The sequence below is a fragment of the Hyaena hyaena genome, unplaced genomic scaffold, assembly GCF_003009895.1.
Source record: "Hyaena hyaena isolate Hyena2069 unplaced genomic scaffold, ASM300989v1 scaffold_430, whole genome shotgun sequence".
Taxonomy (NCBI): domain Eukaryota; kingdom Metazoa; phylum Chordata; class Mammalia; order Carnivora; family Hyaenidae; genus Hyaena; species Hyaena hyaena.
The window spans coordinates 845,167-869,062 of record NW_024081059.1 but is presented as its reverse complement, the minus strand read 5'-3'; the positions used below and the strand labels follow the sequence as shown (position 1 = coordinate 869,062).

General features: G+C 33.1%; 1 long non-coding RNA gene across 1 annotated transcript; it reads left to right on the top strand.

Annotated features, from left to right (window-relative positions):
• Window positions 1-719: 719 nt before the first annotated feature.
• LOC120245575 lies at window positions 720-17,698 on the top strand. The gene is made up of 2 exons (XR_005531827.1): window positions 720-780; window positions 17,396-17,698. It is a non-coding gene; the product is annotated as an uncharacterized LOC120245575 (long non-coding RNA).
• The last annotated feature ends 6,198 nt before the right edge of the window (window positions 17,699-23,896 follow it).

Genomic DNA, 23,896 nt, shown 5'->3' with positions numbered 1-23,896 from the left:
CTATTATTCGACTGTTTAGTGTCCATATATTGACATATATATGTATATATAATATGTATATGTATACTCACATATATACATTTCTACTAAGCATATTATATATATTCTACTAAATATACCACGGTTGTATATTTGGTAAGACAAATATCATATATCCTCTTGATAGCACTTTGTAGCACAATAGAATCTAAACAAGATTTAGAACAGTGTCTGACAAATGTTTAATACATGTTAATTAGTTAGTAGTACTTGTATATCAAATTACTAGAATAACTGTCATTTAGTAAATATTTGAACTCTAGACATGAAAAGGCCTGCATCAGTTCCTCATCAGGCCACAGGCCTCCTCCTGTGTCATTTCCAAGCTGAGTGTTGTTTAAGCACATTGCTTAAAAATTTGAAGTCTCATTTTCCTCATTATAAAATGTAGAAAACATAGGCTGTTGTGAATGCTTAAGAAGAAAGTAAATACAGACTTAGCACAGCACCAGGTATGTAATGGATGTTTAATAAAAGTTTGTAGTTATTAGCATATGACATAATTAACAGAGCTGCTAATACTATTGTCTTTTACTAACACCATGTCTTTGTAATACACCATATGAATTTAAACAAAGGCCATGCTTAATATCTTAGCTACTTCCCTGGATACAGAGATGTGTTGCCCAAGTAACCAACTATCTCCTAGCAACTTCATGTTCCAATTCCCTTTTAACTTGGAAGTTTTTCAGATGCAGTACTGGATCTTTCTGAACTTCTGGATCAGCTCATAATATCCAGGTAACAGAGAGTTAATATAAAATAACTAGATTAAACAATAATCTCATCTCTTTGACTTTAAAAAAGCATGAAAGACAAGGTTGCTATTCATGCTAAAATTAATACTGAGTGTGTCTGAAAGTAGAGACTCAAAACACTCAGCAGTACTGAGAAGTACATCCCAGGGCTTATTCGCTAATTAAAATTCTGCCTAAACTTATATTTCAAATACTATATTTAAACTAAATTTATTTGAAATGAAGAGACATAATTCTTTGTTTAACTAAAGCTCACTGTTGCATTTTCTCAAGGAAAAATCTATAATGTGATGTTCTTTAAAATAAATCCCTAGGTTTTATTAAGGTAGTAAAAATACCAATATATGTGACAGTGAATTTTCTAAGACAAAGGGATTTTTTTTCTTTTATACACTAATAAAAAATGAGGTCTACATATTTCTGTGAGGAATTTTGTGTGTGGGGGGAAAAAAGGCACAACTTTTAGAATATATCTTATTTATATAGCTGCCAAATCTTTCCACCTGCTTTCTCTCTGAAAGAAATGCAGCTATGCCTGGATAAGGTTGATTTTTAATTAAAATTCTGTGTCTTTCAGCAAGTGAAAAACGAGCTAATAGCAATACCTTCATATGACGATATTTAATTCTAAAATCTACTACTGATGATGAGTTTGTGTTAATCATGTCCACAGATGTTAAGAAACAGATATTACAATATATGTAGGTGCAGATATTCTATACTAATAATGAGTTTCAAAAGTACATAGGACATTTTAAAATGTCATATTTAAACTAGAAGTTCAAGCATGGATTTCCAAATCCCTGTCTATTAGCAATTAAATTGATTTTAGCAATTAATTGATTTAACCTTATTTGTTTATTTATTTATTTTCAAAGTTTATTTCTTTTGAGAAAGAGAGAGAATGATAGCATGTGTGGGGAAGGGACAGAGGCAGAGGGAGAGAAAAAGAGAATCCCTAGTAGGTTCTGTTTCATCAGCGTGGAACCCCACGTGGCTGTAACTCATGCACCGTGAGATCATGACCCAAGTTGAAGTCAGGAGCTTAAACAATTGAGACACCCTGGTGTCCCTAACTCTATTTAAAGACTTAATTATATAGGACGAAGGGATACTTTCATGTTTTAGGAGACATACAGGATGTGTCATGATCTTTTTCTAATTAATCTCTTGAGAATGGATCTATTTTTAAGTACAGTGCCTGTATATGAATCATAGTTTTCTAATGTTAATGAAAAAATCTATAGGGCATATTTTCTTCTTATAATACTAATACCCAATGACAACTGTATGTCGTTGTTTAATAATAAAATCTTAAATGTTTTTAAAAATTCAGTTCCTTACTGCAAAAAACACAAAATAAAGTGTTTCCTATTTCATTAGAATGATAATAAGGCTTACTACCAATTTAATAAATAGATTTAGAATCTGAATGAATATAACTTGCAAGATCTGTGCATATAAGTGAGATTCTCTATACTACATGTTTCATTCCTCATGGTCTTGGACCCTACTCACTCCTTACACTAGATTTAAGAAGTAATCATACCTAAGGCTAAAATTTTCTATTTCTATGGCTTCTCTCTTAGAAAAAACTACTTTGCCACCTTTCTGTCCTAATTGATCCCATTTAACTTCAGTAAAGCACACTCAAGAATATCCCTTCCTTTCTCTCTCTTTCTCTTATCTCCTTCCTTCCTCACCTTTCTTCATTTCTATGATTTATATAGAATTTATGGATATCTTGCAGGATGTGTCAAAAGTAGGTCTAATTCCTTTTATGGTAGCTGTGAAGGGAAGCACTCCCAAACATATTCTATTGGGTAGTTTATGTAAGCTAAGTCAGAAGTACACACATTGAACAAAGCTCTGGATAATTTATACACTAGTGAGTTAGGTAGTTGCTTTGGTGACAACTTTTGAGGTAGGATGCAGTTATTGGTAGTTTTAGCCTTTCATTCTTGGGGCAGTGCCTTATGTGATTCAGCAGTATTATTATTAAGAAAGGAAATACCATTTCAAAGCCCCTCAAAATAATTTATGTTTCTTATTCTCCTTTGTGGTTATGGGCAAATCTCTCCTTCTGGACTCCTTCTTGGACTATAAAGTTATCTCTTTATCCTCCTAAATGATACTAATCTCAGTACTCATGTTTCAGAAGTTATTTCCAGGAGCTCAGATTTTATTTAATCCTTTAAGGATTTCTCCCATGTGATTCCAATGGGATCATACAAAACCAAGGGGTTAGATGTATTGATTCCAGATGACTTTCTGGCATCTTTCTTTAAAGGATAATTAAAAATCCAACCTGGAATCTCAGTGAACACACATTCACCATCTTCTTCATTAGTCAACTACTCTTTTAATATAAAAATCTGGTATATGGTTTTTGATTAAACATGACACTAATAATTTATGTATTGTCACAACAAACGTTTATGAAATACATTGGGCTATTTATTAATCAAAAGTCTCAGTATCCTCTCCATGGTTTAGCATTAATAATACAGTATGTTCTGTATTATTTTCTTGTTTTTCTTATTATTTTCATTGCTTTTCTGCATACCGTTGAGATAAAGGAGATGGGTTACAGTTGCATATGCTTAGCATATATATGTTTGCATTACAATAAAGCATAGCAAAAAGAAAAAGAATAATAACTAGAGGTTTGCATGTTGATACTTCAAGTGGAAAAGATGAGACATGATATCTAATCTGGAACAGTGTAATTTGAAAAACAATCTTGATATTTTAATGATTTGTACTTTGAAAAAATATATGGTGTTTTATAACACAAAATATTGAAAGTAAAACACCATATAATTATCTCGACCAGAGAGTACAAACAGAATATAATGACTTGTGATGCTTTAGGCGGAAGGAATGATTTTTCTATGCCTGCAAATATGAAAGCATGTTCTTATTAGTTTGAAGTTTTCTTTTGGTCTTTTTCAACCTCTTCCCCAACTTGCTATCCAAACATCAGTAGGATATTTCCAGCTCAAGGTTTTCATTTTTTTCTTCCCTTCCTTCCTCCTCTCTCTCTCTCTCTCTCTCTCTCTTTCTCTCTCTCTTATTTCCCCACTGACTCTCAGTGAGTCATCAGGAAGCCCCTCCATCCAAACAGACAGCATTGAAAAGAAGAGCCACAAGAAGAAACTGGAGTTATCTTTTCTCATCCAAACTGAGTTGTCACATACAAAGAAGAATTAAGACAAAAGTATATTTAGAATTATAATTAGGAAAACATGTGTCTCATTCAATGCTTAGTGACAAAAAAGATTATTTCAGAGGGAGATTACCTGAGGTTTTTATGGCCTGATAATGTATGTACTAATTAATTCCTCTTTGAAAATGTATTGCTTCATGTGGGCATCACCTTAATTTGTCAAAGCCATACATAATCTGCTTCCATACTTTGAAGATTTCCTGGGATGCCTGGGTGATGCATCAGCTAAGTGTCCAATTCTTGATTTTTGCTCAGGTCTTGATTTTGCACTTCGTGAAATTGAGTCCCTCATGGGGGTCTGTGCTGACAAGCAGGTGGTCTGCTTGAGATTCTCTCTCCCTCTCTCTTTGCCCCTCCCTTGCTTGTTCCCACTCTCTCTCTCAAAACATAAATAATAAAGCTTCATAAATAATATAGCTTCACATATTTTCCAAAAGTCTACTTTCCTGCTTATTATTTGCATAGAATAGAAAACAAAATCAATGATTATCTGGTGTAGCTGAAGGAAAATATTATGTCTATTAACTTTTAAAAGGATATGCAATTGATTAAATATGCTGAATGAAATAACATGAAATAAAATTTTAGACTCTAAGAATCTATGCTCATACTGTCTAGAAGGATTATTGCCATCTAATAAAAGCTATTTGAAATTCATATTGAAACTATTATATTAGAATGCATATTTAAAATATTGGACATACATGTTATGAATGAATTTTTAGCAGTAGCATAATGTGTCTGATATTCTAGATGTAACATCAAAGGTGGACTTATGAAAGCAAAGAATATTCATCAAATAATGTCATAGTCATTTCCTATTCCATGAACTTATTCATGAGTTTGGAAAGCAGATTAACTATCTTATCCTGGGCTAAACCATGTGGTAATGTTTACCTTTAGGATCAGCAAGTGTTTTCTGGATATTCTGGAAGGACAAATATTTGTTTATTTAAATTTGTTTATTTAAATTATTTAAATATTAAATTGTTTATTTAAATGTAGGTTTAAAAGGTCATGGCCTTAGAATTAAATAAATTATTTTAAGTTTAAAGGATATTATTTATTGCAACACATAGATGTTCATTTTTGCCTTATTCACTATGTTCCTTAGTTGAAGACCAACTGTCTGAGCCTCTACTCCTTCTCTCATTACCACAGTAATATGCTTGCAGATTCCCTTCATAGCACTCTGAATTTGGGTGTTGTCATGAGACATTCAGGATTTGTGGATTTTAAGAATTATTTCATGATACTTGTCTTTCAGAATCCCTTTTGTCTTAAATTTTTAAAATTTGAATATAGTTGACACACAGTATTATATTAGTTTCTGATGTAAAACATAGTGATTGAACTTCTCTATATGTTATGGTTTGGTCACCACAAGTGTGGCTGCCATCTGTCACCATACAATGCTATTAGAATACTACTGACTATATTCCCTATGCTGTGCTTTTATTCCTTTGACTTATTCATTCCAAAGATGAGAAACCTGTATCTTCCACTCCTATTCAACCATTTTTCCCATTTACCCACTCCCTTCCTTTCTGGCAATCATCAGTTTTTCCTCTGTATTTATAGGTCTGATTCTGTTTTTTATTTGTTTATTTTTTTAGATTCCACATATAAATGAATTCATATTTAGGTATATTTCTTTCTCAATCTGACTTATTACACCTTGCATAATACCTTCTAGGTCCATCCATGTGGTCATAAGTGGTACAGTTCACCCTTTTTAAAGAATGCATAATATTCAGTTGTGTGTATATACAATGTCTTCCTTATCCACTTGTCTGTCAGTGAACACTTAGGTTGCATCCATATTGTGGCTATTATAAATAGTGATATAATAAATATAGGGGTGCATGTGTCTTTTTTAATTAGTGTTTTTATTTTCTTTGGGTAAATACTCAGTAGTGGACTTTATTGGATCATATCATGTTTCTATTTCTAATTGTCTGAGGAACATTCTTTTTTTTTCCACAGTGGGTGTATCCATTTACATTTCCAACAAAAGTGTTTGAGGATTCCTTTTTCTCCACGTCCTCTCCAACACTTGTTAGTTCTTCTCTTTTTTATTCTAACCATTTTAACATGTGCAAGGTGATATCTCATTGTGTTTACCACATTAACAAAATGAAGGATAAAAATCATGATCATCTCAATAGATGCTTGACAAAATTTAGCATCTCTTCATGATTAAAAACTCTCAACAAATGGATTTCTAGGGTATATCTCAACATAATTAAGGTTATATATGAAAATCCCACAGCTAACATCATGTTCAATGGTGAAAAACTGACAACTTTTCTTCTAAGACCAAGAACAAGATAAGGATGTCCACTCTCACCACATTTATTCAACTTAGTACTGGAAGCCCTAGTTAGAGCAATCAGGCAAGAAAAAGAAATGGGGTATTCATATTGGTAATGAAGAAGTTAAACTGTCACTAATTGCAATGGCATGAAACTACATAGAAAAATCTAAAGATTGTACCAAAAACTACTAGAAGTGATCAATAAATTCAGGAAATTTTGTAATTCAGGATACAAAATTAATACTCAGAAGTTGGTAGTGTTTTCTATATAGTAAGAACAAAGTAGCAGAAAGAGAAACTAAGAAAACATTTCCATTTACAGTATCACCAAAAATAATAAAATACCTAGAAATAAACTTAACCATGGAGGCGAAAGACCTGTAGTCTGAAAACTATAAAACACTGATGAAAAAAATTGAAGACAACACAAACAAATGGAAAGATATTCCATGCTAATAGATTGGAAGAATAATATTTTTAAAATGTCCATGTTACACAAAGCAATCTATAGATTCAGTGCAATCTTTATCAAAATTCAATAGCATTTTTTACAGATCTAGAAAAAATAATCCTAAAATTTGTATGAAACCACAAAAGACTCTGAATAGCCAAAGCAAACTTGAGGGGAAAAAAACCCCTGAAGGTATCATAATTCCAGATCTCAAGATATACTGCAAAAATATAATCAAAATAGTATGGTTCTGGCACAAAAATAGACATATTGATTGATATAACAGAATAGAGATGCCAGAAATAAACCCATACTTATATGGTCAATTAATATTTGACAAATCAGGAAAGAATATCCAAAGGTAAAAAGACAGTATCTTCAACAAATGGTGTTGGGAAAACAGGACAGCAACATTCAAAAGAAAGAAACTGGACCACTTTATTACATGATACATTTAACCCATTAAATAACAAATGGGTTAAAGATCTAAATGTAATATAGACAGTAATTTTTTTGACAGATGTTGTAACATTTTTTTTCTGGATATGTCTCCCAAGACAAGGAAACAAATAAACTATTAAGGTTAAATCAAAATAAACAGCTTCTGCACAGCAAAGGAAACTATTAACAAAATGAAAAGGCACCCAATTGAATGGGATTAAGATAATTGAAAATTATACATCCACTAAAGGGTTAATATTCAAAATAAAAAAAGAACTTATACATATAAACACCAAAAAAAACAAAACAAAACAAAAAACACACCAAATATATAATTAAAAAGCTAGTAAAAGACTTTACTAGACATTTCTCCAAAGAAAGCCAATAGATGACCATGAGACACATGAAAAGATGTTCAATATCACTAATAAGAATCTCCTATTCTTTTATTTAAGGTCTGTTTTTTTCATCTCTAAGTTTCTCTATGAGCAAAGAGAGTGTCACAGGTATTATTGAACCTACAATAAAAAAATATTAATCAGTAGCTTAAAACATTGCAAAAGTCAGATTCGTTTCCTGAATATTACGGAATTTTCTTTATCAGAATTATTCAGATCAATACCAAGTTTTATGTAACATCCATGTATTTAAAAATTTAAGAAAACAAATACTATGTCTATTTAACTAGCAAACAAGAAAAAGAAAATATCAAGGGATAATTGAATAAAAGAAAAAACAAAAAAGGAAATTCCTTATAAATGACAGCTAAATCCACAAAATATAATGAGGAAAGTTTGATAAAATGTGATATTTAGAAGAAAAAATATGTTAAAATAGTTTTAAATGGTCTAAATCCTAGGGGTGTCTGGGTGGCTCTTTCAGTTGAGCGTCCAATTTCAGCTCAGGTCATACTCTCACCATCCATGAGTTCAAGCCATGCATTGAGGTCTGTGCTGACAGCTCAGAGCCTGGAACCTGCCTCAGATTATGTGTCTCCCCTCTCTCTGCCCCTCCCCAGCTCACACTCAGTCTTTCTCTCTCCCCAAAATAAATAAACATTAAAAATATCTTTAAATGGTCTAAATCCTATGGATGGAAGAGTTTCTTCAGAAATATTTCAATTATATATACATAAAAGTTATTTGTAATCCTTCTTTGATCAGGAAGAGTTCTGGAGTATTGGTCAGACATAAAAGTAAAGTATATGAACTATGTCTGCAGAGAATTTAGCAGTGTGTTTAAATAAGTTTTGATAGAATGAAGGAAGTATGTAGTCACAATATTCCCTAATTCTTTACCTTTTTAAATGTATGCAAGATTATCATTATAGGAATAATGTGTTTCTGACTATGAAATTTTTAAACTAAATATAAAACCAAGAATGATAGAAGGTCAGATACTAGAGTTCATATTAGAGCTGTCAAAATCATAGTCCTATGACTATAGAGTCAGAATTTTAGAGTTGACTGTAGAGTCCACTTACAAATATAGAAATGACATCAGAGAGAAACACATGAGACTATATGTGCTAATGCGTCTTGCCTGAAATGTTAAGTACATACATCATAGTAGCTACAGAGCTGTAACAAAACCACTAGTAACACCAAGTGTCCTGATTCCTTACTGATTTCCTATTCAAATGCTACTATGTAGCTATTATCAAAACCACTTAGAGGAACATCTAATTTGTAGATTTAGTCATATATATTAGTTCAACATGTGTAAAGAACAAAATATCAAAAAATATTTTGTAAATATTTTCATGTACTATCACTAATTTTGGTCTCTATCATCCCAACTATTGAATTAACAAAGACTGTTGCTTTGTTTTGTTTTTGAATTTTAAAACTGATTTTCTTTTAATCATAACAAAGCCAGTATTTCAAACAGTTTTGAAAATTTCCAAAATTCCCATTTTCAAGTGGAAAACCAGATCTAATAGTCTTAAAGTTTCATCATTATCAGCAGAGATACCTGATTTAGCAAAATTGCCAACCAGCAAGAAGGGATCTTCCCTTTCCAACAAGGTGGCTGAAACCCAAGACAAGAGGCAGAGAGTGAGTAGAGGAAAGCGTGACAAGAGTAGTTTTGAAGATTCTGACTTGCTGTTTGATATTAAAACATTCAAAGGGTATGTCAAAGTTCAATAAACTCTCCTAAAACAGATATTTACCCCTCAATTTTAATGATATTACTGAAAGAAATGAAAGAACTTGAGACCTTTGCAGTATTTGAAGCATGTGATGCTATACAGGAAGAATATTCATAAATCATTGCATTTTGTGAGTAAATTCATTATTAAAAATTAGAAAGTAGAAGGAAAGAGTCATGCATTCATACTGTGTCTCCTATATGAGTTATAACGAATAATGAAATGTAGGTCAGGGGAAGCTTCCTTTATAAAAATATTTCAGCATTCCTTCTGTGCTCTGTTCTCATGGTTCTGGTCTCAGCATGATCTTTTCTTTTTCATGAAGGGTATAATCAATCACATGTTGACGTCTGATTAGTTTTTCCTGCTGATAAAGTTTTAGTGTTGGAATAGACTCTTCACTTTGTCCATTTTAGTTCAAAATGACAGTACTTCCAATATAAGTCTAAAAATATTTTGGGTGTCTTCTAGATGATTTTAGGTTTTAGTTCACTTGACAAAGGGTAAAACCACATATCTCTTCTAGATTACACCCTTCTGTACCTTGGGGCTATGCTGAGACTGCTGAGATAGAATACCCTTAAGCTTCTTAGGAGCACTGTTGTTTGATTGCAAGGATGTAAGATGTTTATCATTAATTTCTTTAGAAATGATTTTGTTTTATTGAAAGGTACTCTAAGATATTACTTTTAATTTTTTGAGGGCTTAACAAAGATTTTTATAATCACACTCTCAGCTTCATCTTTATACCCTGTTTGCCTTGGCATACCATAGATTTAATGTTTTCTCCAAAATAATTTCTTTTTTAAGCGTATTTATTTGGAGGGATGGGGAGAGAGAGAGAGAGAGAGAGAGAGAGGGAGGGAGAGAATGAGTTATGGGCAATGATAGGAGGAAGAGGATCTAAACCAGGCTTTGTGATGACAGCAGAAATCCTGATTCAGGACTTGGACTCATGAACCCTGAGATCCTAATCTTAGCCAAAGTAGGATGCTTAACCGAGCCACGCAGGTGCCCAACTCCAGAATAATTTCATAATATGAGTATATTTTGCCTGCCAAAGAAGGTGAGAAACTGCATAATCATGAAGTTTTGACCCCCTTTTTCACAGTTTTCCCCTCATTCTTTCTCAAAAGTTTTTCCTTGTCCTCTTGCATTTCACGCTAAAAAAGTGAGAAAAACAACAACTACTACAGTAACAGGTGGCATTTCTCTGGTTGTTAATCTCCTTATCCAGATCACCCAGTTTATTAGTTACATTTTCTATTTTCCGTTTAGCTGTAGGCAACAGAGTTGCTAAACTTTATTCAATGTTTTAAGTTCATTCATTTATTTGAGAGAGACAGATACAGCACAAGTGGGGAAGGGGCAGAAAGAGAAGGAGAGAGAATTCCAAGTAGGCATCACACTGTCAGCATAGAGTCTGATGCAGGGCTCATTATCATGGACCTGTGAGATCATGACTTGACTCGACTCCAAGAGTCAGATGCTGAACCGACTGACCCTACCAGGCACGCCTAAACTTTCTGCTACTACATAACAAAGATCTCCTTGTCTCCAGTTTCAAATAATATTTTTATTTACCTTCTGGAGAGGTCTACTCTACACCATTCTTAAAGTCTGCAAGAGGTGTGTTCAAGGTACCCTAAGCTTTCAATAAAGTCTCCTCAAGACCATTCCTGCAGTTTAGGTTGTAGTTGTGGTTGCACTCTGCTTCCAGATACAAAAAATGATGCTAGTTATCTACTGCTGCATTAAAATCTATCCCACACTTTTTCAGATTAAAACAAGAAACCTTTATTAACTCACCTTATAAGGGTCAAGATTCTGGGAGTGGCTGTTGAGTTGGGGGTTCTTTTCCAGGGTTTCTTATGAAGTTATGGTCAAGCTGTCATTTTAGATAGCAGTCTTTGCATTTAAGGGTTGGTGGATCTCCTTCCAAGTTCATTAATGTGGTTTATGGACAGAGGTTTCATTCTCTCATTATGTGGGCCTCTCAATAGGGCTACTAGTGATGATTCTGCATAGTTAGAGATTAATATTACAGAAAGGGAGAGAACTAAGATGGGAATCCATAGTTGGTTTTTTTAAATAAATAAATATATATATATATAGATTATATATATATATAGATTATATATATATAGGTTATATATATATATAATCTAATCTTGGAGTGAAATGTCTTTGCTTCTGCTATATTCTATTCATTAGAAGTGGGTCATGAAGTACAGTCCATACTCAAGGGAAAGGAACAAAGCATGGTCTATTACTGTCTTTCTTTGGAATGTAAATAAGGTTAAAGAAATAGTAGATTTCTACAATTGACAATTGATTCTAGATTGACAAGGAGTTTGATGGTGGTAATTTTGTAACATTCCTTAGCTAAGTTGGGACTAAATGTTCCAGCATGTGTTGATAATGTTCAGATAAGGTTGAACAAAAGTGAAACAGCAAAAGATTTGTAAGGTGTAAGTAAAGTGGCAACTGTTAACCTGTCTGCAGCATGAGTCATCGTCGCTGATTGGCTATTCCAGCTTATTTGTGCATGGCAGAATTCAGGCCTGAAATTCCTCCACTTCCTACTGGCTATCCTCCATTTTATACTCCAAGTCCTAGGCTGGGTGTATGTAGAGTTCATTAGGAAAGAGAACTAGCTTCTGTACAATTAATCAAATGCTATCAAGGTTGTAGGGTCAAAATTAGGCCCTTTTTCCTACACTAGTAAAAGGTAGTGTGAGTCACTTGTACTCTGCTGTCTTTTCTGTTTCAAGAGCAACACTTTGAAAGTTTTAGACATGTTTTATTTATGAGAGAGAGAGAGAGAGAGAGAGAGAGCGAGCATGAATGAGGGAAGGGCAAAACGAGAGAGGGACACAGAATCTGAAGCAGGCTCCAGGCACTGAGCTGTCAGCACAGAACCTGATGCAGGCCTCGAACACACAGGCTGTGAGATCATGATCTGAGCCGAAGTCTGATGCTCAACCGACAGAGTCACCCAGGTGCCCCAAGAGCAACAATTTGTAAAAATTACTTATGTAAATTAAAGTCTATGGTTTGTTCACTTCACACTTAGAACATCTCAAGGTATTCATTTTTAATTACCTTCAAAATGAAATCTAAATGATAAACCAAAACTCTCATCTCTCATCAGTACCATCTACAAGTGTATATTCAAACTCACCCAAACTGCCTACTTCTCTTTTTTTTTTCCCAGAGACATTATGTTTGTTAATGCACATGCCCGTTATACATGTTCTTTCTTCTGCTGGGAACTACCTTTGTCTGGCCTTTTTGTGGATAATATCTTCCCATGTTTTAATAAAACTATCATGTGACATTACTGACTGGGTTAGAGTCCCTTCCTTTTTTCCATGCTCTAATCTATACCCTCACATAGTATTTATGGCTTGCATTTTATCTCTCTGTCTTCTTTATTATATTCTGTTTGTTAAATGAATGACTAAATGAAGTAATGTATGTGAGATTAACGTAAGGATGAAATATTAATTAAAAATATGACCCTGGAGCTTAGGTACCATAACTTACATAGAGACTATTGTGTTCATTTATTAACTCTCTGAAAAACAACAGCAGCAACTGAGCATTGTATGGATGATGCTTAGAACATTCCAGGCACTCAGTAAATATAAAAAACAGAACATTTTTTCTAAATGTTTATTTATTTTTACAGAAAGATAGAGTGAGCACACTAGAGTTGGGGTTCAGAGAGAGAGGGAGACAGGATCCAAAGCAAGCTCTGCGCTGACAACAGTGATCCACATGTGGGGCTTGAACTCACGAACCATGAGATCATGACCTGAGCTAAAGGCAGATGCTTAACGGACTGAGCCATCCAAATGCCCGAAAAGAAAACAATTTTAACATTAACCACAATGAGAATATACAGAGAGACGATAAACTTCTGTAGCACTTCACAGGAAATAAAGAACAGCTAGGACATAAAATGTAACAATTTTCTTTATTATCTGAAATGTGCTGGGGAAGCTATTGATATTTTGGTTTTGGTAAAATAAAAGGTAGAAAAAGACATTAAAGACAAGGAGAAAATGAGAACTGTGTTTTGCTCCAAATACTTAATAATGATTATGTGCAATTCTCTTTTAATGCCAGACATTTTGTGATTTAGTGTTAGTTGCTGAGAATGAGTCTATGAGTAAACACATAATATGGATTCTTCCCTAACAGAGCTATACTTTTTAGAACGTATAGCTATAACTCAATGTGCATCTTTGGTGCAATAAAAGGTTCTATTTCTTAGACATATACTATCACCATAGACACTAAAATAGAAACAAATGCAGCTTAATGAGGCAGTTGCTCATGGAGGATTTGGAGAAGCTATAGCCTAATTTTCCATACCCATTATTTGCCACAGAAGTTATGAATATGATTACTAAAAAGTAATCATCTAATAATTACATTCAGTATAAGGAATGGGATGAGTAAGAGTTTTGTTTATTCTACTTAAGGACACGCCTGTATCGGCAATTTTATACTCACTCTAAGACTACATTTACAAGTATATGGAAATGATATTATTTGAGGGTAACTAGAAGGCCCCCAAATCCCCAGGTATTTTATTATATGTTCACTGATAGCTGATATTCTTTAATTATGCACAAAATTAATATTTTATGATTTCATATATGGAAATAAATGCTAATATCCTTATTATATCTGATGAATTGGCAGCATAGCCAACCATTCTGGGTTTCAGTTTTTATTTAAAAAAAAAAACAGATAAAGCTTACCTAATAAAGTTGTTATAAAGAGTAAACAACATAAAGTGTGTGAAGTGCTAAGCAACTCCATGTAATAACATATTTTAACTACTATATTTACTTTTGTATCTAAATATTCACCACCAAATTATTCCAGAAAATAGGCTTTGAACATGAATGGAGGAGAGGGAAAATTGAGGCACTTTCAAGTGGTAGGAAAGGGGATTGGGTGATATGCATAGAGTTGTACTGAGAGTTGAATAAATGGAACCTAGCTCCAGAAACAAACTATGAGAACATTAGAATTGTCCTGGAACTGCCAGGACCCAGATGATTTTAGCTTGTTTCAGTGTTATATTCTAAGTGAGGTTATTAAGTACTTAGGAGCTCAACTTTGTCATCTTGTAAAATGGAATAATAATATATATTTCATTAACTGATATGATGGTCCCAAAGCCCTCATCAAAAATCACATTTCATTGAGTTGCTTTCATAATGAAGATAAAATTATTATCAAAGAATCATGGCCATAAGCAAAGAAAATAATACATAAATTGTATTATTATTATTTTCATGATAAACTTGCTCAGAAAGGTGGTTTGCTAGCAGTATATTGTGTCAGGCAGAACTAGTGGTCGGCAAGTTCTCTATATCACCATCTACTAACATTGGAGTCTGTAAGTACTGAAAACTTTGATGACAAATAAATGACTTACCCATGGTCAGAGCAAAACTGGGTTGCTAAATCAAGTATTGGAAACCATGACTTTGTGGCATCAGGGCACTCTGGGTTGTTAATTCTTTCTCCCTGATGTTTCCCTCTACTTTCTTCCATTCCCTCACGTCCTCTTCATCTTCTCTCTCTCTCTCTCTCTCTCTCCCCTCTCTCCCAATCCTCTGTCTCTCCCTGTCTCTCTCTCTCTTCTTTCAAAGACAGCGTATTGAGTGGTGGGCTACTGACATCTAAGTTGTAGTGCAGAATTTGGCTATCTGTAAAAAGGTGGCATGTAACCAATATGTATCTCACTAACTTTAAGCCCATCCTAGAACAGAACATGGTATAGAACACAAAAGAATTTTTTTAAAGGTCAAGTTCAGCACCTTTAAGGTTTAAGTAGAAAATAAGATAAAATAAATATTTTCCAGTAAAAATTTAATAAACTAGGATAACAGCAGATTCAGAGATTCTATTTAGCAAAAATATCCCACTGCAGCAATATTCCATATCTATTTATAAACACATGCTCTTTATTTATCTAAGGAGTTGTTTCTGCAACCTTCTATGTTGCTTCCTAGATTTTCAAAAGGCAATTTTTAAAAATCTAACATTTTCAAGAAAGTATTTGAGCTATTTTTAAGAGTTAGCAAATTTCTAGGGCCTAGGGAAACTAACTGCAACTTCTCTCCCAACTTTTATGGATTTATGCCTCTATTCTAAATGGAGGCTCAAGAATAAGGTTATTTTCTACCCAGAATGTGAAACCCTGAAAAAAATGTTTGATTACACTGATACAATTCTAAAGTAAACCTGGGAATAAATATATACACATTTTACAGTACTCTCTTTAACGGGAAATTACTCTTTTTTCTTTGGCTGAAGGGTTTGAAATGCTTTTTATAGAACAAGTTTTTGGGGAGATAACTTTTGGGTACCCAGGATATAATCATTAAAAGGTAAACGCATGTTTTTAATAGCGGTATATAATATGGCATTTACATTTTACTTCAGATTTCTATACCTCATGCTTTTGCTACATAAATATAGTAACAGTGTAATACAATATTTCAAATAACAATAACAGTTTGCTCTTAGTGGAACCTTAATGCCAATCTCTCAGATATACTTTTCAAATTTTATTTATTTTTCTTTATTTTTAAGTAATATCTCTCTTTCTTGCTTTATTTTGGAGAGAGAGAGAGAGAGAGAGCGAGCACACAGCAGAGGGAAGGACAGAGAGGAGAGAGAGAGACACAGAATTTGAAACAGGCTCCAGGCTCCGAGCTGTCAGCACAGAACCCAACACAGGGATTGAACCCATGAACTATGAGATTATGACCTGAGCTGAAATTGGATGCTCAACTGACTGAGCTACCCAGGCACCCCTCCAATTTTATTTTGTTACACACTTCAATTTAGTAACCATGATATATTCTGTAGTTAAGCTAACTTTACTTAAGCTGGGAACTTAAATTTCCTTCTACTTGCTTATTTTTTTAAATCATTTTTCTCTTTTTTAATTATATAATTCCAATATTCCAGGAACGTTTTCCCTTTAATTTTCTTAAATTAGGATTAAATAGAATAACCACAATATCAAATCACAATATGAAAGTCTCTTTCCATTTCCTCTGCTCAATTTTTCCCTTTATTTTTGAACTAGAATAGTTCTCATGGGCCATTTCAGGAACAAGTAGCTCACCAAAATATTGACTATAATGGCTATAAAATAATAATTTTTACCAGTCTTGTCTGATAACATCAAGTCAGGTGGTTAAATATGATATTTTAAAATTTTATTCTATGTTATGTCAGTTCATGTAAAAAAACGTTTTGTCCATGCAGTGTTTTTTAAAGAAATTCTATTTCTTAAGTTTCATTGAAAAATTTTAACAAGATAACTTACATACCTGATTTTAAAAGCATCTAATAGTACAGAGAAGTCATAATAAAACAATCTGAAACCAGTCCCTAATGTCAGATGTTACTGTTGCTTTTAGTTCTTAAACGATCAGTTCTAATTTACTATCTACTATACTTGAATCACCTTTTGATTTATTATCAAAATATTCTTTTTTCACTCTCTTACCTAAAATACATAGCTCTAGCTTCCTTGCTGTATCCCCACTCCTCTTTTTATGTCTCTCAATTCAGTTGTAGTTAGTCTCTGTTTCCATTGATCAAATTTGCATTTTCAAATGATGTACCAAAACTTTCCTTCCTTTTTCCAAACTCATAGATATTTTATCTTGACTCCCCATATTGTCAAATGTAGATATCTTTACTTAGTCTTTTCCTTCATCATCTCTCTTCCACTATTTTCTTTCCGATGTCACAATCTCAGTATTGTAAATAAGTTTTTGTATTTCCAAGTTAGAAAATATTTCCATTATATTTTAATTCATAGTTAAGTCTTCTAAGATTGATTGGTCTGTGGTTTTTGTTTGTTTTTCTGTTTCTTTGGGGTTTTGTTTTATTGTTGTTACTCTTTGTAAGTAAAAACCTACTTTAAAAATCTAATTATCATAACTGTAATTGTTTTCAGTAAGAAGTAATATGCTGTGTAGTGAAGAACTGACTTTACCCAGAGAGGAGTCTGGTCGTTGCCCTTGGCCACAGGGAGGATATCTCTAGGATCATGGAAGGTTATGCTTGATAGGAATGTCTTGGTTTGAGGGAAACTTTGTCCACTGCAGTCTAACAATGTGATGTATGATGGACACATTGTGACACATCATATAAATCCCCACCTGCCAAGAACCTGAAGACTCAAGCCATTAGCCGGAACCCCCAGGCTCAGCCACACAAGCAGTATGCAACCAAATCCGAATAAACTGTGGACACCAAAGTCTTGAGTGACCTTCTCTGTTTGGCAATTCTCTGTGTGTACGGTCCTCATCAGAGCCTGGAGCAGGAGAAGGCCACAAGGAGGAGACAATCAGAAGCCCCATGTTTGGACTCCCATAACTGTCTTTTTCCTCCCTTCTCTTGGTAGATCTTAATTGTATCCTTTCACTATTCTAGAAAACAATAATAGTAAGTAGAGCACTTTCCTGAGTTTTATAAGTCATTCTAGTGAAATATTTACCATGAGGGCGGCTGTTGAGAACTTCAAATTTTTAGGTGGCTGGTCTGAAGTAAAAGTGTGGTAGGGCTCCCAAATTTGTGACTGGTGTCTGAAATGAGGGTAATCTTATAATAACTGTTTCCTCAGACTTTTAGTTTGGCTAAGCCATTGCATATACCATAATAGCATTTCCTTCTTTGGGACTCCAGATTTTGCTGTTATGCTGATAAAACATGACAGTTTCAATTTTAAATGACTTATTTTACCTACATTCCATGAAGTAGTCCAAATCATAACACATTATGGTTTATTTTTACTGTATTGGGATCAACCTTTTTATATTTGCTTTTTATGAAGTTTCTAGTTTTTGACTAAATCTTATATACTGCATAGGTTTTGTCTGGAACTAGTTTTATATAGATCTTACCTTAATTTGTCCAAGCTTAGACCTGAATTTAAAAACTTTCCCTTCCTTATTTTAACTACTCATTTTGCTAAAATGCTTCATTTTGCTGGAGATAAATTTTGAGTCCTTGCAAATATGAGTATGATTTAAGCTGCCCTCATCTTTTTCTGATAATTTTAACTGAATATAAATTATAGATTGGAAACCATTTTCCCACTGGATTTTGAAGACTTTGTTCTACTGTTTTACTAGATATGTCATATCTTTTCTCTTACATTGTGTATCTCTCTAATATTTGTTTATTTTGGGGAGAATTCTTGGCCTTATCTTCAGATGCACTAGTATATTTTCTTGTTTGCTATTTGATCTCCAGCATGTAGAACAGTGTCTGATATAAGTAGGCAAACAATAATATTCATTGACCTTTTAAAGACTGGGTTTAATGTTATTTTAATATATCTTTATTATTATGATAACTTTATTAGGCAAATAAGATATTTTAAGTTAGAAAAAGTTAGACTTCTTATAAAAATACCTGTACTTTCTTCCATATTGTTTATTTTCTTAGTTAATTATGACATCTATTTGTAGTTATTCTCCTAGAACTACATCCTTCAATTTGGCCACATTGCTGCTTTTAGAAGATTCTTTTTAGGGTTTTAGGCCATTTAATTCCTCATTTTTAGCAATTGTTGTTACTCTAACAGCACAGTTTTACAGTCAGAAGTTATATGGAGCATGAACGTTTCTATAGTAAACTGTTCTTGGATTTTTCTTATTATTACATCTTTAAGTAAAATGTGTTTTAAAATAGAACAGAAAAATCTAAATTCTACATGTATAATCTCAATAAATAAATGCAATTAATATATTTATTCATTCACTTAAGAAATATTTAATAGTATGTGAGTCAGAATAATATATTAGTATCATAATAATAATATACTATTTATATACTAGGGGTAGAAAAATGAATAAAATATAATGATTAGTTATTGTATTATTAACTATATTAGGTTATATAAGCATATTTGTATACATATTTATAACATACATGTATAACTTATATAAGCATATACAAGTTATGAACTATAAGTACAAGTATTGTAAACATATTTAATTTTAACATAATCATTGTAATTTTCTCAAAGAAAGAAATTTCAATGCCTTTTGGAGCCTATAACAAAACAAAAAGTAGGACGGTTAAAATGTCAACAGCATAAAATTTGAAATATTTTATCACATTATTTGAATAGCCATTTTAAAATGCTATATTCATTAGAATCCATCATCCAAGGTGGTAAAAGTGTTTAGAAAGCTAACTATTTGAATTTCATTACTTCAGATAAGATGTGGTATTGCAGATTCAGCCTTATGTCTTTTTTTACGGTTAAAATAATAACCAAATAAAATTTGAACAAAAGAAAAATGCTCTTGTCTATAAACATATTGTCATTTAAATAGATGCTACACACATAGTAGGTTCTCTATAAATAAGCAATGAATTATTAAATTCAAAAGTTAGATACAAAAAAGAAATTGAGTTGCATAGAAAAAAATGACTGTGGAGTTAAAAGTAATCACCATACATAAATATTTACATTAGGTAATTGTGTTTCAAATTCAAATTTTCACAGAAAATTAAAATCTCTTGTCACTGAAAAGGGATGTCTCACTTTGTATGCTTGTGGGTATGCATAATACTCAAATAGGTTTTTAAATAAATACTTGTGATTACAAAATAATATTTACTTGTAATTTGGGGCATTTCCTAGCACCATGAACTATTTAATAAGGAAAATAAGAATCTACTCACTTCCAATAATCAGGTAAAGTAGTGTTTATAAAAGGAAAATATTCTAGCTAAAGAGTGTATATTCTAATGTGTTAATTATTATACAACTCGGTCACAATATAGTGGATTGTTAAATATCAGTTTTATTTTTAGTAAATGTAAAAGAAAATATTAATTTATAGTAATAATAATCATCATCACTTAGTGCTTTTGAAAGTATATAAAGTAATATCATCCCAATTTTCTTATGAAAACAAAAATTAAAAACAATCTGATTACATTTATGATTGTAGAATAACAATACTCCCGGGAAAGAAAAAGTAAAAAAGCTTAAGTTTTTATTTCAAAAACTGATTGAATAATTGGAAAGAATGTGGGGTAACTAAACCTAACAGAAACAAAAATCAAGAAAAAGGAGAAACAACTAAAAGAGATGAGCTGACATTTTGCAAAACTTTTTTTTTCCCTCTCTCAAGACATCCGTCAATTATGGACAATGGGGGGGGGCTGTCTGGGTGGCTCAGTCGGTTGGGCATCTGACTTCGACTCAGGTCATGATCTCGCAGTCTGTGAGTTCGAGCCCCACATCAGGCTCTGTGCTGGCAGCTCGGAGCCTGGAGCTTGCTTTGGATTCTATGTCTCCATCTCTCTCTGCTCCTCCCCTGCTCACTCTCTGTCTCTCTCAAAAATAAATAAACATTTAAAAAAACTTTAAAGAAAAAAGAAGGGTACCTGGGCGGCTCAGTTGGGTTTGGCGACTGCCTCTGGATTTCGCCTCAGGTCATGATCTCCCGATTGGTGGGACTGAGCCCTTGAGCCCTGAGCTGGGCTCTGAGCTGACAGCATGGAGCCTGCTTGGGATTCTCTCTCTCCTCTCCTCCTCGCTTGCTCTCTCTCTCTCTCTCAAAATAAATAAAAACTTCTTTAAAAAAAATTAGACAATGGGAAAAAGTTAAGGATTTGGGAAAGAGTCCAGGTAAAGAATTGCCACTAAGAGGCAGGAAAATCAACACAGAAATTACATTCTTTCTGTGCTTCATAAAACAAAACAAAACAACAACAAGACAGCTACAGACAAGACATTTCTACGATTCTATTGAGAAGAAAGGGTGGGGAATTGAATTCAGTACCCTATCAATTTTCACAACATTTTTCTTCACTTCTAAACAATTCAGTTCTGAAGTCTCCTAGTGTTGAAAGTTAAAACACTAAGTAGATAGTCCTCAATAAAGACAAAGCTTAACAATTTTGTGATTCTGAGGAGAAAAAGATTCATTTTCAAATGCAACCAGTGGGACATACTTCACTAGTGATCATCTCAGATTCTCAGAATGCGTAGAAGTCTACACTCTAGGAGAGGAGCAGGTCCAAAACAGGTCTTTATTATTTCCAAAGAACTTAAAGCCATTTCATCTCCTGATTGAAAAAAAAGTAATCTATCCCCTGTTCTTTCTGCCTGAGTAGAAGGAAGGCTGAATATTTCTAGTGAAAGATATAATGAAGCAAGTCAATAAATTCTGCAAATATAAAGCACAAAATTTATTTTTAAAAACATGTTATGCAAAGAGACAAAATAAAAAAGAGACAGACGAAAACTAAAATTCAAAAAAAAGCAAAAAAACAAAAAAAAAAAGAGGTATAAACAGAAGACTCAGTGGTAAACCTGACATTGTAGTTATAAGAACATCTTTAAGATAGATATAATTAGAATATGTTAAATATAGGGAAACTATATAATATGGAAATCCTTTCTCGACAAATGATTTTTACAATAGAATGGACACAGTATAAAAAGGAATTAGTGTTTGAAGGAAACTAAAAAGTCAGAGTAATAGAAAGGATTCATGGTGAAGCAAACAAAGAAATAATAGTAAAAATCCATAAAAGATCATAATTGGTATATGAAACAAAGTTGAAAAGTCTAGCTTACTTTTAACTGTAGTCCCAGAAGAAAATAAGAGATTGAACAAAGCATATTCAAGATAGATAAACCAAGAATTCTCCCAAACCAAATACTAACATCAAACTACAGGTCAATAAATTCTGTATATTCCAAGCAGTATGAATACAAAGAAATCTACATCTTGGCACATGATAGTCTATAAGTGAAAACCAAAGATAAAGAGAAAACTTTAATAGCAGATATAAAAATCTAAACATTATTGTTGTAGGAGCAACAATATAACTGATGGCTGATTGTTTACAGAGTTGTGGAAACCAGAACCATGAAAAAATATTGCCAAATGCAGACAAAACAAAGTGCTGAGAGTATTATGTCCAGAAAAAAAATATTATTATAAGTGGAGACAAAATAAAGATTGAGAAAAACTAAAACTAAGGAACATAAGATTATCACACTTGAACTTAAAGAAGGACTAAAAAGAGGTTTTTATTTGTTTGTTTGTTTTTGTGGATAAAGTGATTCATTCTAATAGAGGCATAAGAAGCAGAAAAAAAATATTTTACTTAAAAAGGTAAAAGTTTTGGTTAAATATACTGGATATGACTACACAAAATAATAATTATAATATAAAGATTAAATACATATAGAATTAAAATACACAGAAACAAAAATAAAGGTGGGAAAGTTTTAACATCATTGACATTGCTGGAAGTAATAATTTATCTTAGGTAAAATAAGTCTAGAATCCATGCTGAATTTTTTATTGGAGCCACTTAGTAATGTACATAAAATAAGCTGATCATATAAACTGAAAAATAATTCAAAAGAAGGCAAGGAAGTGGAGTATATACCAAAACAAATAGTAAATGGTAGACATAAATATTATATACGTATATATGTGTATATACATGTGTGCATACATGTAACTATTAAATGTCAAAAAACTACTAAACAGAAAGCAATAATTACCATTCTAGAATTATAATAAAAATGGGTTATATATTCTTTACCAGACACACCTTAAATACATGTGGACGTACAGACTGAAAATTAAAGAATGAAAGGAGTCTAAGATGGTGGCCTAGGAAGATCCTGAATTACTCTCCTGAAGACACTGAATCTACAGATCATATGAATCATTTCCCTCTGAAAAGTATCTGAGAACTAGATGAACTGCCTCTCCACCAAAAAAAAAAAAAAAAAAAAGATAAAAGGACCACAGTGAGACAGTTAGGAGAAGTAGAGACACACTCTCTTATACTACTACCACAGGCCTATGTGCTTATAGGAGGCACTATTCTGCTACTTCACTCACACAGAGAAGGTGAACAGTCCTGGCACTGTCTCACTGGTTTGCTGAAACCAGAAAGATTGATGGATACTCTGATCCTCTGCTCCCTAGCTGGAGCAGGTGAGTGCAAATAATTGCAGCATTCTACTGCTCCCTTGCTAAAGTTGGCAAGCTCTGGTGGTGTGACACTCCCACAAACCCTAGCTGGGGATGGGAAGTACAAGTGGTAACAACTCACTTACACTCACTCTGGGGCCAGCATACACACTCAGGCAGGGCACTCTGTTGCAGCAATGCTGAAGCTCATGTGCACCACAAGCAGTCAAAGCATTTTCTCACTGCCTTTCTGAGATGGGTGAGTATACCTTACTCCCTGTATTTTCCAGATGCCCTACTATACTCAGAAGGTGCACACAAACCACACAGGGAACAATACACACAGGATAAATTGTCTTGTCTTGGGGTTTGCATTTCTGAGTTCAAGAGAACTACAGCAATCAGAAAGACAGTTTCCAGCAAGCCAACACCTCCAGGGCACTGTACTGACAGCAGAAACATACCCACAGTATTCCTGTGAACATGTT